Genomic DNA, 11,944 nt, shown 5'->3' on the forward strand with positions numbered 1-11,944 from the left:
CTAGAATCACCAAGATAGTATGGTGTAGTTGCAATGAGAGACAAAGCAGCTCACAGAAAACAAAAACAAAAACAGAGGCCCCTGAATCACACTCAAACATTCATAGCCACATGGTGTCTTTCAGAGAGAACACACATCACACATGTCAGGGGGTGGAGAAGAGATCATTTAAAATTTAGGATTAGCATACTTGGTAATTATATAATTGATAAAATCAAGTAATTGTTTAATTTAAATATTAATAACAGGTTGTTCAATCTCCAAACATGAAAATTGATTCTATGAACTTAGGAGTTAATCTAACCACAGATAAAAAATTTAATCTACCCTGGGGAATGGACACTATAATTTCACCTTTTTTAAAGGTGAATTTATTCATAAAAGAAAAAAGAAAAAGCATAAAAGGAGACTTATACAACAAATACCAATAGGAAGTGTCAAAATCATAAAGAATGTCAATTCTGCCCAAATTGTCAATGCCATTCCAGCCAAAACTTCCATGGGATTTCCTGAGGACCCTCATGAGTTAACATAAAATCAATACAAAAGAACAAGTCTTCCCTCCCCCAACACACACACACACACACACACACACACACACACACACACACACACACACACAAGAGACACTATTATGCAGTAATACAATGAGGGAACTAATATACTGGATGTTAAAATTTATTATGAAAACTATGAAGCTGTATTATGAAATTAATTGACATAATTTGTATTGGCATGGTAAAAACAAATAACGCAACATAGGTGAAGAGAGGAAAATGGAAACAGGTACCTATGAGAGAGGTAGAACAGCAGAGTGAGTTAGAAAGATGAATTTTTTAAAGTAGCTAAACCCATCAGACGTTCATATGGAGGTTCCATGGATATTTACCTGACAATAAATTCACCACAGTGGTACTCAAGACTTAAATATAAAACAGAAAAGATTTAATCATTTGACAAACAGAATAAAGCAATTGTCTTATGAATACTGTTTGAAACAAAACTCTAATAGAAAAGGACACTTTAACTCTTTCACATTGAAAAGAAAACTATCTTCTTTAAAGAAAATCCAGATAAGTGACCATATTGGAAAGTAATTTTCAATATCCAGACACCACAAAGAATACCCTAAAAATATAAAGAACTTCTAAATATCAAGGCTATAATTTCTTTATTTCCTTGGACCATCAATATGATCAAGAAATATGAACATTATCCTATGTTCATGAACACTATAATTCACTGGAAGGTAAATTATGGATGTAATAATACATGATTCACTATTGCAAGCATTTTAATTCTCAAACTGATCTATATATTCAGACTATTTCCCCACAAAATTCCCATGAGTTTTCTGAGTATGAAAACAACTGAATCTCACCTTTATACAAGAGTCAAAAGTCCAAGAATAGGCAAGGCAGGTTCTTTCAGAGGTGGACAAGTCCCAGTTTTAAACCAAGCCCCTGGAAATGAGGATAAGTTTCTGCTGGGTTCTTGTAGCTCAGGGGTCCCCAACCCCCAAGCCATGGACTGGTCCTAGTCCATCGCCTGCTTGGAACTGGGTCACACAGCAGGAGGTGAGGGTGAGCAAGCAGAGCTTCATCTTCTGTCAGATGAGTGGTGGCATTAGATTCTCAAACGAGTGCAAACCCTATTGTAAACCACACATGTGAAGGATCTAGACTGTGTGATCCTTATGAGTTTGACTGCGTTCCCCCCACCAATCCCTTCTATCACCTCCAGCTGTGGAAGAGTTGTATTCCATAAAATGGATCCCAGATGCCAAAAAGTTTGGGGACTGATATCACAACTGATGCATGTGCAGATCACCCTTCTGTGCAGAGATTTTGCTGGCACCTGGTATTTGTGGCACTCCTGTTGTGAGAAAGTTGGAAAAAAAGAGATTCCCAAAAAATCTGAGACCTAAGTGTAAATCTGACTCCTAAGCTCATCAGAAGCAGCTTCCTTGTGAATGCAAACAACCCTCAGAAAAATATGGTGTGAATAGAAAAATAACTCCAAAGAGTTAAGTGTAATAAAATCACCATCTTGTGCATCAGTGTGTCCTGGGTTAAACACAGACATGTGAGGTAAATGCTGCAGAAAGAGGAAACTCTAAATATTGGAGAGTTAGCTCAATTCTTCAAAGTTTAGTAAGGTTTGAGTCATCATTTTTACTTCAGGCCTTAAAATAAGGAGATTTCTGAGGAGTTTTTCCATGAGCCTGTTAGTTACCCACATAAATGTATAGCTTAAGATGAAGGGGAGAAGTGACTCTTAAATCTAAATTATCTTTAGACCAGGAGCATGAAAGAAGCCTAGTCCTAGAAGAAACATTCACCAGCTATAGATGAACAAATAATTCAATAGCTGTCTATGAGACTGCTTATGCATTTTAGAGAACCCTTCAGTATTTCAGAGGCAATCTCACTTACTCCTCAGTCCCTTAACAGTTTTAAGAGGGATCCCCAATTTCTCCATGCCTTCCATGACTCCTCGTGGTAGCACAGCTATAAAACCTGGGGGTATGAGTACTACGATTTGCTCAGACATCAAGTGATATATTGTCCTTCTGCTCCAATCAAGGTTAGTGTTTGGGCTGCCTGTAGGATCATTTCTGAGATCAAAAGGCAAGAAGGAAGGGAAGGGTAATGCAGTTGCTGTTTACACAAGAATTTAAAAAGAAATTATTAGCATGCAAATTATTTTTTAAAAATTTCTTCACTTCCACTAAGTTCAAACAGATCTTTTAGGCCAGTTTAGGTATCACAGTTGTGATTGCCCTATCACCCTGTCTCTGTCTGAAGCACTGGAAAAGAAAGTAGTGTAGAGTGAGATTCATGTGTTCACTAGTCTCTCATTACTAAGAGAAGTGGCATATAATTGGTGTACAACACACTGTGCCATCTTAATGTAGAGTATAAACACATGAAACTATCACTGGAAATCAATATCTAAAATATATATTACTACAAAATATTTCTGATGCTCCTTGGCAATCCTTCTCTCCCCTCCTTCCTATCTAACCAAGCAGTCACTGATCTGCTTTCTGTCACTATAGATTAATTTGCATTTTCTGGCATGCTACATAAATGGAACCATCAGTGTGTGTTCATCTTGTCTGGTTTCTTTCATTCACTAAAATATTTAGAGTTTCATCTTACTGTAATCTATATCATTTGCTCATTCATATTTATTGGTGATTAGTATTGCATATTATGGTTATACCACAATTATACATTCACCAGTCAATGGACATTTCAGTTGGTTCCAGTTTTTTACTGCTACAAATAGAGTGGTTATAAACATTCATGAACAAGTCTCTGTGTAAACCTAAACTATCTTTTCTCTTGGGTAAATGCATAGAAGCATAATGCTTAGAACAAATGGTGGGTGGGCATATGTTTATCTTTTTTAAAAAATGTCAAAATATTTTTCAAAGTGGAAAGAATTTTCTTCTACTGGCCAAGATGAAGCTCTGATAAAATATTTTCTCCTAACAAGTATTTATTTGGAGAAGTCGCTAGGTGTATTTTATAATGATTCCCCTTCTCTTCCCCAACTAAAGTCATAAAATATCTTTCTTACCCAATTTAACTCCATATGTGTGAGAATGGACCAAAGAGGAAGCCCTGGTATGTCTCATCTTGCTACTATCACTGTGGCTGAATGATACTAAATTATTTCAGAGGGACAGGTTTGTCTAAAAGTTGATGGGAATAAAGTGGATTTTTGCTGAGTAGAGAGAACCAATAAGTGAATGTTAAAAAAGGGAAAGGTTAAAGATAATTTTGGTGTCTTGTAAGAGATCTACAACATGTGATTACTATGCTCTCTTATCTTTGATTCAGATGTCCCTTGGAGCAAAAGATTGCCAGCATATCCTCCACTTTAAAAAAAAAATGACCAACCTAATAAATACACTGACACTATTGATCTATGTTCTTCTATTCAATGAACAGATGAGAGCTCAAACAATGACCATGCAGAAAAAAATACTAATGTGGCTGACTCATATGGTTCTCATTGCCTCTGTCAGGTAGAATTTGCTTAAAGAATATTTAGACTTAAATGACATAACGAGGATCCTTAATTATATAAATCTCAATAAATTTATACTATTAGAAGTATAAATCTCAATAGATGCATACCATACAGTTTAGATAGCTGATGATCAAGGAGAAAAAGTTAAAGCATAAAAATATTTGACAGTTTGTGTTGGGTGTATAGGATGGTTTACATTTAAAACCCCTAAGTAGTTATTACAACTCTTTAAAAACTGTATGTGCCTTTTGAATGTCTATTGATTATATGCTGTTAAAAGCCACATGATTCTGTCACACTAAGAATAGTGGTTTTGGGAGGAGGGGTCCAAGATGGCCACCATGTAGCAGCAGAAAGGAGCTTCTCTTGTTGAGTGAGGCAGAGAGTAGGGACCAGTCACTGACAGATGGAGATACCTTGAGCAGTTTTGGATGAGTGAAGCACCCCACACCCAGCAAATGTGTCTTTGAAAACAGAGAACAGAAAGCAAGATAGACACTGAAGTCCAGGCATTGAATCCCCCACTATGTACCAGGCTCACACAAGAACTCTAGCCCTTCCCTGTGAATGAAAGGGGAAGAATGATCCAGACATGTTTTGGGTTGGTTCCCCTCAGACACACATGAGTCATCGGTCTCATGTAGAAGGAGTCCTGGTCAGGAATAAACATGTGTTCAGACATCTGCAAGAGAGCACCTTATGCCAGCAGAGCCCAGTGACTGACTCCCTGGCTAAGAAAGCTCACCTTCAGATTGAACTTGGATGGCACCACTACCAACAACTAACAGCAAACCCCCCTGCAAGACCAGGAAAGATCATCAGCAAGATCTGCACACCCACGAGGTGGATCCCCTCCATGCCAGGGAACTTGCTGTCTTTTAAGTACTGAGCTCAGACTTGAACAGGGAGGGAGCAACATGAAAGGCACTCAAAGACTTTCCCAGTGGGAAGGTTTCTAGGCTGCAAACCACAAAGAGCAGATGGGGGCCCATCCTCCCACCCACTCCACAGGTGCTTGCAAAAGGGTCTGAAAACAAGCTCAACTGGATTCATAATGGGGGAGAAAATCTGCAGCACAGAGAAATGTCACGAGTTGGAACACCAAACAGAAGTGAATTATCCTCTCCCTCTCAGTGAGTGACTTATATTGAATGACAGAAAAGGGCCTAGAAAGAGAGAGCGTCATTGACTAATTTCAGAGCAATAAAGCTAAAGAGGAAAGGAAGTGAGAGAGAGAAAAGGTAGTCTTGTCACAAATGAGGAAGAATCAATAGAAAACAGGGAGTCTTAAATGGGCAGCACCTAAAAAAGCAACTATCAGAGCACAAACAATGGAAGTGCCCCAAGAACGATCTACCACAAATCACAGTCACAGAAATCAGAGATCAAATGGGTAAAATAAATAAATAGAACCAAAAAAACTAGAAGTGAAACTCACTGAAGTTGTACAGGAAGTAAAAGCAGAGCTGACCAATTTCAAGTTCCATTATGAATAACAGAAATGCAGAATTACATCCTGCAAATTAAAAACACAGTAATAAGCAAAGGGAGGCAGGTGAAATGGCTCATGCCTTTAATTCCAGCACTTTGGGAGACTGAGGTGAGAGGATTGCCAGAGCCTGTAGGTTTGCGACCAGCCTGGGCAACTTGGCAAGACCTCATCTCTACAATAAATCAAAAATCAGCCAATGCGATGGTGTGTTCCTATAGTTCCAGCTGCTTTGAAGGCTGAGACAGAAGGATCACCTGAGCCCAGCAGGTGGAGTCTGTGGAGGCCATGAAGGTGCCACTGCTCTTCACACTTCAGCCTGGGCAACAGAGTGAGATTCCAACTCAACAAAACAAAAACACAAACAACAACAACAACAACAACAAAAACAAGCATAGGGAGCAAGATCAATCAGGCAGAAAAAATCATCTCAGAGCTTGAAAACCAAAATATGGAACTAACCCAGTCTGTCAAAAACATAGAAAAAATGCTCAGAGCAAAGCCTCCAAGAGATGTGGGACTATGTCAAGAAGCCAAATCTATGCCTGATTCATATTCCTGAAGCAGAAATGGAAACTGACAACACCATGGAACAATATCATGAAGTCACCCAAGAAAACTATCCACATCTCACTAGAGAGGTGATTATTCAAGTACAAGAGGCTCAGAGAGCCACCACAAGGAATCACATGAGAAGACCATCAGTAAGTCACATATTAATGTGCCTCCACAAAGGAAATATGAAAGAAAAAGTCCTAAAAGCAGCAAGAGAGAAAGGCCAAACCACCTACAGGGGAAGACCCATCAGAAATGCTCCATACTTACCTGCAGAAACACTACAAGCCAGAAGGGACTGGAGTCCCATATTTAACATTCTTAAAAGTAAGCAATTTCAGTCAAGAATTTCCTATTCTGTCAAGCTAAGCTTCATCTGTGAAGGAGAATTAAAATCTTTCTCAAGTACCAATCCCTAAAATAATATGCCACTTGCAGACCAGCCCTTCAGGAAATGCTTAAGAAGGTGTTAAACACAGAAAAAAAGGAAAAGATCATACCCAGGACAAAAGTACAGGCAAGCACAGAGTTAACAGTCATACAAAGTACTCAAAAATGTAAATATACACATACATAAATACAAAAATAAAAAAGAAGCAAAATAACCCTCTTAATGCCCTATGACAAGGATAAACTATCACATTTTAATAATTAATTTGAAAATGAACGAACTGAATGGCCACTGAAGAGGCAGAGTGGAAAACTGGATAAAGAAGCATAATTCAACAGTCTGCTACCTCCAGGAAACTCATCTCACTGTAAAGAACACCGACAGGCTCAAAATTAATGGCTGGAAATTATCTTTCAGAAAAATGGAAAGCATACAAGAGCAGGAGTAGCTATTCTGATATCAGAGAAAGAAGACTTCAAACCATCAAAACTTAAAAAAGACACTGTGTAATGACAAAAGGCTCAATCCACTGGCAAGAGATATCCACCTTAAACATACATACACCCGACTCAGGAGCACCATGATTTATAAATCAACTACTAAGTAAACTAAGAGAGAGTGTCCTCTCACAATCATTGTTGAAGACCTAAATACCCACTAATGGCCCTAGACAGATCATCAAGGAAAAAAACAATCGGGAACTTTAACTCGACACTTGATCAAATGGATTGGTTTAACAGACATCTACAGAACATTCCACCCAGCAACTACAGAGTATACATTCTACTCATCAGCATGTGTAACATACTCTAAGATCAATCACAATCTTAGACATAAAAAAAGCATGAACATTTTTTAAAAGATCTAAATAATACCATGCATCTTCTCAGATCACAGTGGAATAAAAATAAATATCACCACAACCAAGATCCTCCCCAAACAGACAAAACATGAACACTAAACAACATTCTGCTGGGTCTACACAGAAATAAAGAGAGAAATTAAAAGATTCCTGGAAACAAATGAAAACAGATACATCTTATCAGAATCTATGGGATACTAAGAAAGCAGCATTAAAAGGAAAATTCATGGCATAGCATGCATGCATCAAGAAAATAGAAAGGTCACAAGTAAACAGTCTAACATCACACCTAAGAAAGGTGGAAAGGCAATATAATCCAAATTCTAATAGCAGGATAAAAACCCAGATCACTAAGATAACAGTGCAATTACAGAATATAGAAGACAAAAATATCATAGAAAAGATCAACAAGACAAAAAACTGTTTCTTTGAAAGGATAAATAAGATTGATGTTTCCCGGTTAGATAAACTAAAAAGAGAGATAGAGAAAGTTCAAATAAACACAATTAGAAACAAAAAAAGATGAAGTCACAACTGACCCTAAAGAAATTCAAAAGATTATCAGAGATCACTATAATCACTTGTATGCAAATAAACTAGAAAATCTAAAGAAAATAGAGGACTTTCTGCCATTATACAACCTCCCAAGTGTGTAACAAGAAGAAATTGAAATTCTCAACAGACCAATAACCATCTAGAATATTGATTAAGACATAAGAACCTCCCCACCAAAAAAAGACCTGGATCAGATGGCTTCCGAGTTGAATTCTACAAGACATACAAAGAGGAGCTGATATCAATCTTATTGAATGTATTACAGGCAGCCAAGAATGATGAAATTCTCCCAACTAATTTCAAGAAGATAACATCATACTGATACCCATACTTGGCAAAGACTCAACAAGGGATGAAAATTATAGGCAAATCTTCTTAATGAACAAACATGTGGAATTCTCAACAAGAGTCTAGCAAGTTGGATCCAACAACATATCTCAAGGTTCATCCACCATGACCAGATGGATGGATTTCTTTCCTGGGATGCAGGGCTAGTTCAATATTTTCAAGACCATAAATGTCATTCAGCACATTAACAGATGTAAAGCCAAGAACCACATGATTATCTCATGAGATGCATAAAAAACATTCAACAAAATCTAGCATGACTTCTTCATAAAAATCCTTGAGCCCTAGACATAGAAGGAACATTCCTCAAAACAGTAAGAGCCATCTCTAATAAACCTGCAACCAACATTTTGCTCGATGGGCAGAAGCTGGAAGCATTCACCCTAAGAACTGAAACAAGAGGAGGATGTCCACACTCACCTCTCCTATTCAACATTATGCTGGAATGCTAGATAAGGCAATCTGGCAGGAGAAGAAAATCAGGGGTATCCAAATAGGAAAAGAGGAAGTTAAGCTAGTCTTCTTTGCAGATGATATAATTTTATACCTAAAAAACCCTAGGGTGTCTGTCAAAAGCCTCCTCCCACTGATAAATGACTTTAGTAAAGTCTCTGGTCACTAAATCAACATGCAAAAGACAGTTGCATTTCTATACACCAGGAACAAACAGGCAGAGAACAAAATAAATAGCACAATTCCATTCACAATTGTTACACACACAAAAATGAAATACCTTGGCATCCACTTCACCAGAAAAGTGAAAGACCTTTACAACTAGAACTACAAACTGCTGCTCAAAGAAATCAAGGAAGACACAAACAAATGGAAAGAATCCAAGCCTCATGGATTGGAATAAACAATATTGTCAAGATGTCCATCCTACCTAAAGCAATCTATAGAGTCTATGCAATACCCATCTAATTACCGACATCATTTTTCACGGAACTGGAGATGACAAAACAGAAATACATATGGAAATTAAACAGGCATGAATCGACAAATAATCCTCAGCCAAAAGGATAGAGAGGGAGGTGTCACACTCCAGATTTTACACTGTATTCCAAGGCTACAGTAACCAAAACAGTTGTACTGGTACAGCAATAGGCACATAGAACAATGGAACAGGACAGAGATTCTGGAAGTAAAAACATGTTTTCTCAAGCAACTCATCTTCGATAAAGCCACCAATAACAAGCATTGGGGAAAGGAGACCATATTGAGCAAATGGTACTGGAAAACCTGGTTAACCACATGCAGAAGAATTAAGTTGTACCTCTACCTGTCACCACATACAAAAATCAACTCAAAATGGATCAAAGACCTAAACATAAAACCTCAAACTATAAGAATCCTACAAGAGAACATAGGAAGCATCCTTATATGTATCAGAGTAAGAAATGAATTCTTGACCAAGTACCCAAAAGCAAATGTCATAAAAGCTAAGATAGGCAAGGGGGACCTCACAAACTAAAATGCTTTTGTACAACAAAAGAAACCCTTAAGAGAGTAAAGGGACAGCCTACAGAACTGAAAGAAATATTTGCAAATTATGTATCTGACAAAGGCCTAACATCCAGGATCCAAGAGGAACTCAAAATGAAAGGAAGAAAACAAACAACCCCATTAAAAAGTGGGCAAAGGACATGAACAGATACTCCTCAAAAGACGACATACAAACAGCCAACAGACACATGGATAAATGATCAGCCTCATTAATCATCAAAGAAATGCAAATCAAAATGACAATGAGATACCACCTAACTCCGGTAAGGGTGTCTATTATTAATCAGTCAAAAAACAACAGTTGCTGGTATGGCTGCAGAGAAAATGGAAGGTTCTACACTGTTGGTGGAATGCAAGCTAGTTTAAACTCCATGGAAAACAGTATGGCAATTCCTAAAAGAACCAAAAATTCCATATGATCCAGCAATCCCTCTCCTAAGAATGTTCTCGGAGGAACATAGATCACTACTAAAAAGAAACCTGGGTGGACTCAGTGGCTCAGCCTGTAATCCCAGCACTTTGGGAGCCCGTGGGTTCGGGACCCACCTGGGCAACTTGTCGAGACCTCATCTCTACAACAAATCAAAAATTAGCCGAGCGTGGAAGCGTGCACCTGTAGTTCCAGCTACTTGGAAGGCTGAGGCAGAAGGATCGCTGGAGCAGAGCAGTTCGAAGCTGCGATGGGTGGGAGTGGCCAATGCACTCCAGTCTGGGTGACAGAGTGAGACTCCAACTAAAAAATAAAAAAATAAAAAATAAAATAAATAATAATAACATAAAATAAAATTAAAACAAATAAAAAGAAACCAGCACATGCATATTTATTGCTGCACTATTCACAAAAGGAAACACATGGAACCAGCCCTGATGCCCATCGGAAGCGAACTGGATAAAGAAAATATGGTACATATATGCAATAGAGTATTATGCAGCCATAAAGAACATACCCATGGACTTCATAGCAACTTAGATGGAGTTAGAGACCATCGTACCAAGTGATCTATCCTAGAAACAAAGAACTGAATACCATATGTTCTCACTTATAAGTGGGTCCTGAACGCTAGTCACAGGAGCACAAGGGTGATGTTGGCAGTCACGGGGCACTGCTAGGGGAAGGAGGGAGGAGGGTGGAGGGTATGTGACAAAACAAATGGTACGTGGTGCACTACCGGGGGAGCGAGGGCCAGTTAGAAGCCCAAATTTCACCTGCATGCAGTCTACTCATGTAGTTAATCCTCACTTGTACCACACAAATACATAATAAAAAATAAATTTAAAAAAATGAAGATTGAGGGTTTTGTTGTTAAATGGTGTAACTAAAATGTGGGGGGTTTGGGGGAATGTGAGGGTGAACTCTGCTGTGAAAGTTAAATCCAGCAGACCTGGAATCCATCTTAGATACAATATCTGTATATCACTAGCCATTGGTTAAAGAATAAAACATATTGACTAATAGTGCTGCTTTGTAGCCATGAGTCCAAGATGTTTGGGAGCAAGTTTTAACAGCTTTTCAGCAGTGTTTATTGAGGGTTATAATGTTTTCTCTGTAGGCTTCTTACCTGATAGTGAAATTATATCTAAACAAGACTTACAGAAGAAAAATGGAGCTCATGCCTGGTCTTTATCCAGATTCCTTACTGAAAGGCTACCTTTGGCTGTGATGTAGACATTTACTTTAATGGTGCCACTGTATTGTACCCTTTTTCCTTAATAAATTGTAGATATTTACACAATGTCATTTTGACTTCTGTGAGCCTACCTGACTCCTGTTTAATTGCCACTGTTAGCTCCAGATTTTCTTAAATATGGCAAATTCTGTAGTTTTAGACCTTGTGGCCAGTTCTCATGGTATATCCTGTTTCTCTTTCTCATGAGTTACCTGTCTATAAAGAATTATAATCCAGTTCAGTTCTTTTTTCATATTCAGCTTATTCAGTGCTCTCTTTCGTTCCTTCCCTTATTATCTGAGTTAGTAGTGGTCCCAGTGTGCTTGTGGTTTCTGATCAATTTCTCTTACGTTCATCAGCACACTGGTCTGTAATAATCTCTTCCAGTTTTTAGTCTAGCAATAGGTGCTTATTTTAACAGGGAAATGATTATATTCTACCTGTTTGGTTATTGTCTTCTATCAGAAACTATGTGCCTCTGCTTTGAGAACACCATGCTGTTGATCAACAGAAATCTTTTCCACATGTAC

This window comes from Carlito syrichta, unplaced genomic scaffold (assembly GCF_000164805.1).
Source record: "Carlito syrichta isolate Samal-C Ts95f unplaced genomic scaffold, Tarsius_syrichta-2.0.1 Scaffold316185, whole genome shotgun sequence".
NCBI classification, from domain to species: domain Eukaryota; kingdom Metazoa; phylum Chordata; class Mammalia; order Primates; family Tarsiidae; genus Carlito; species Carlito syrichta.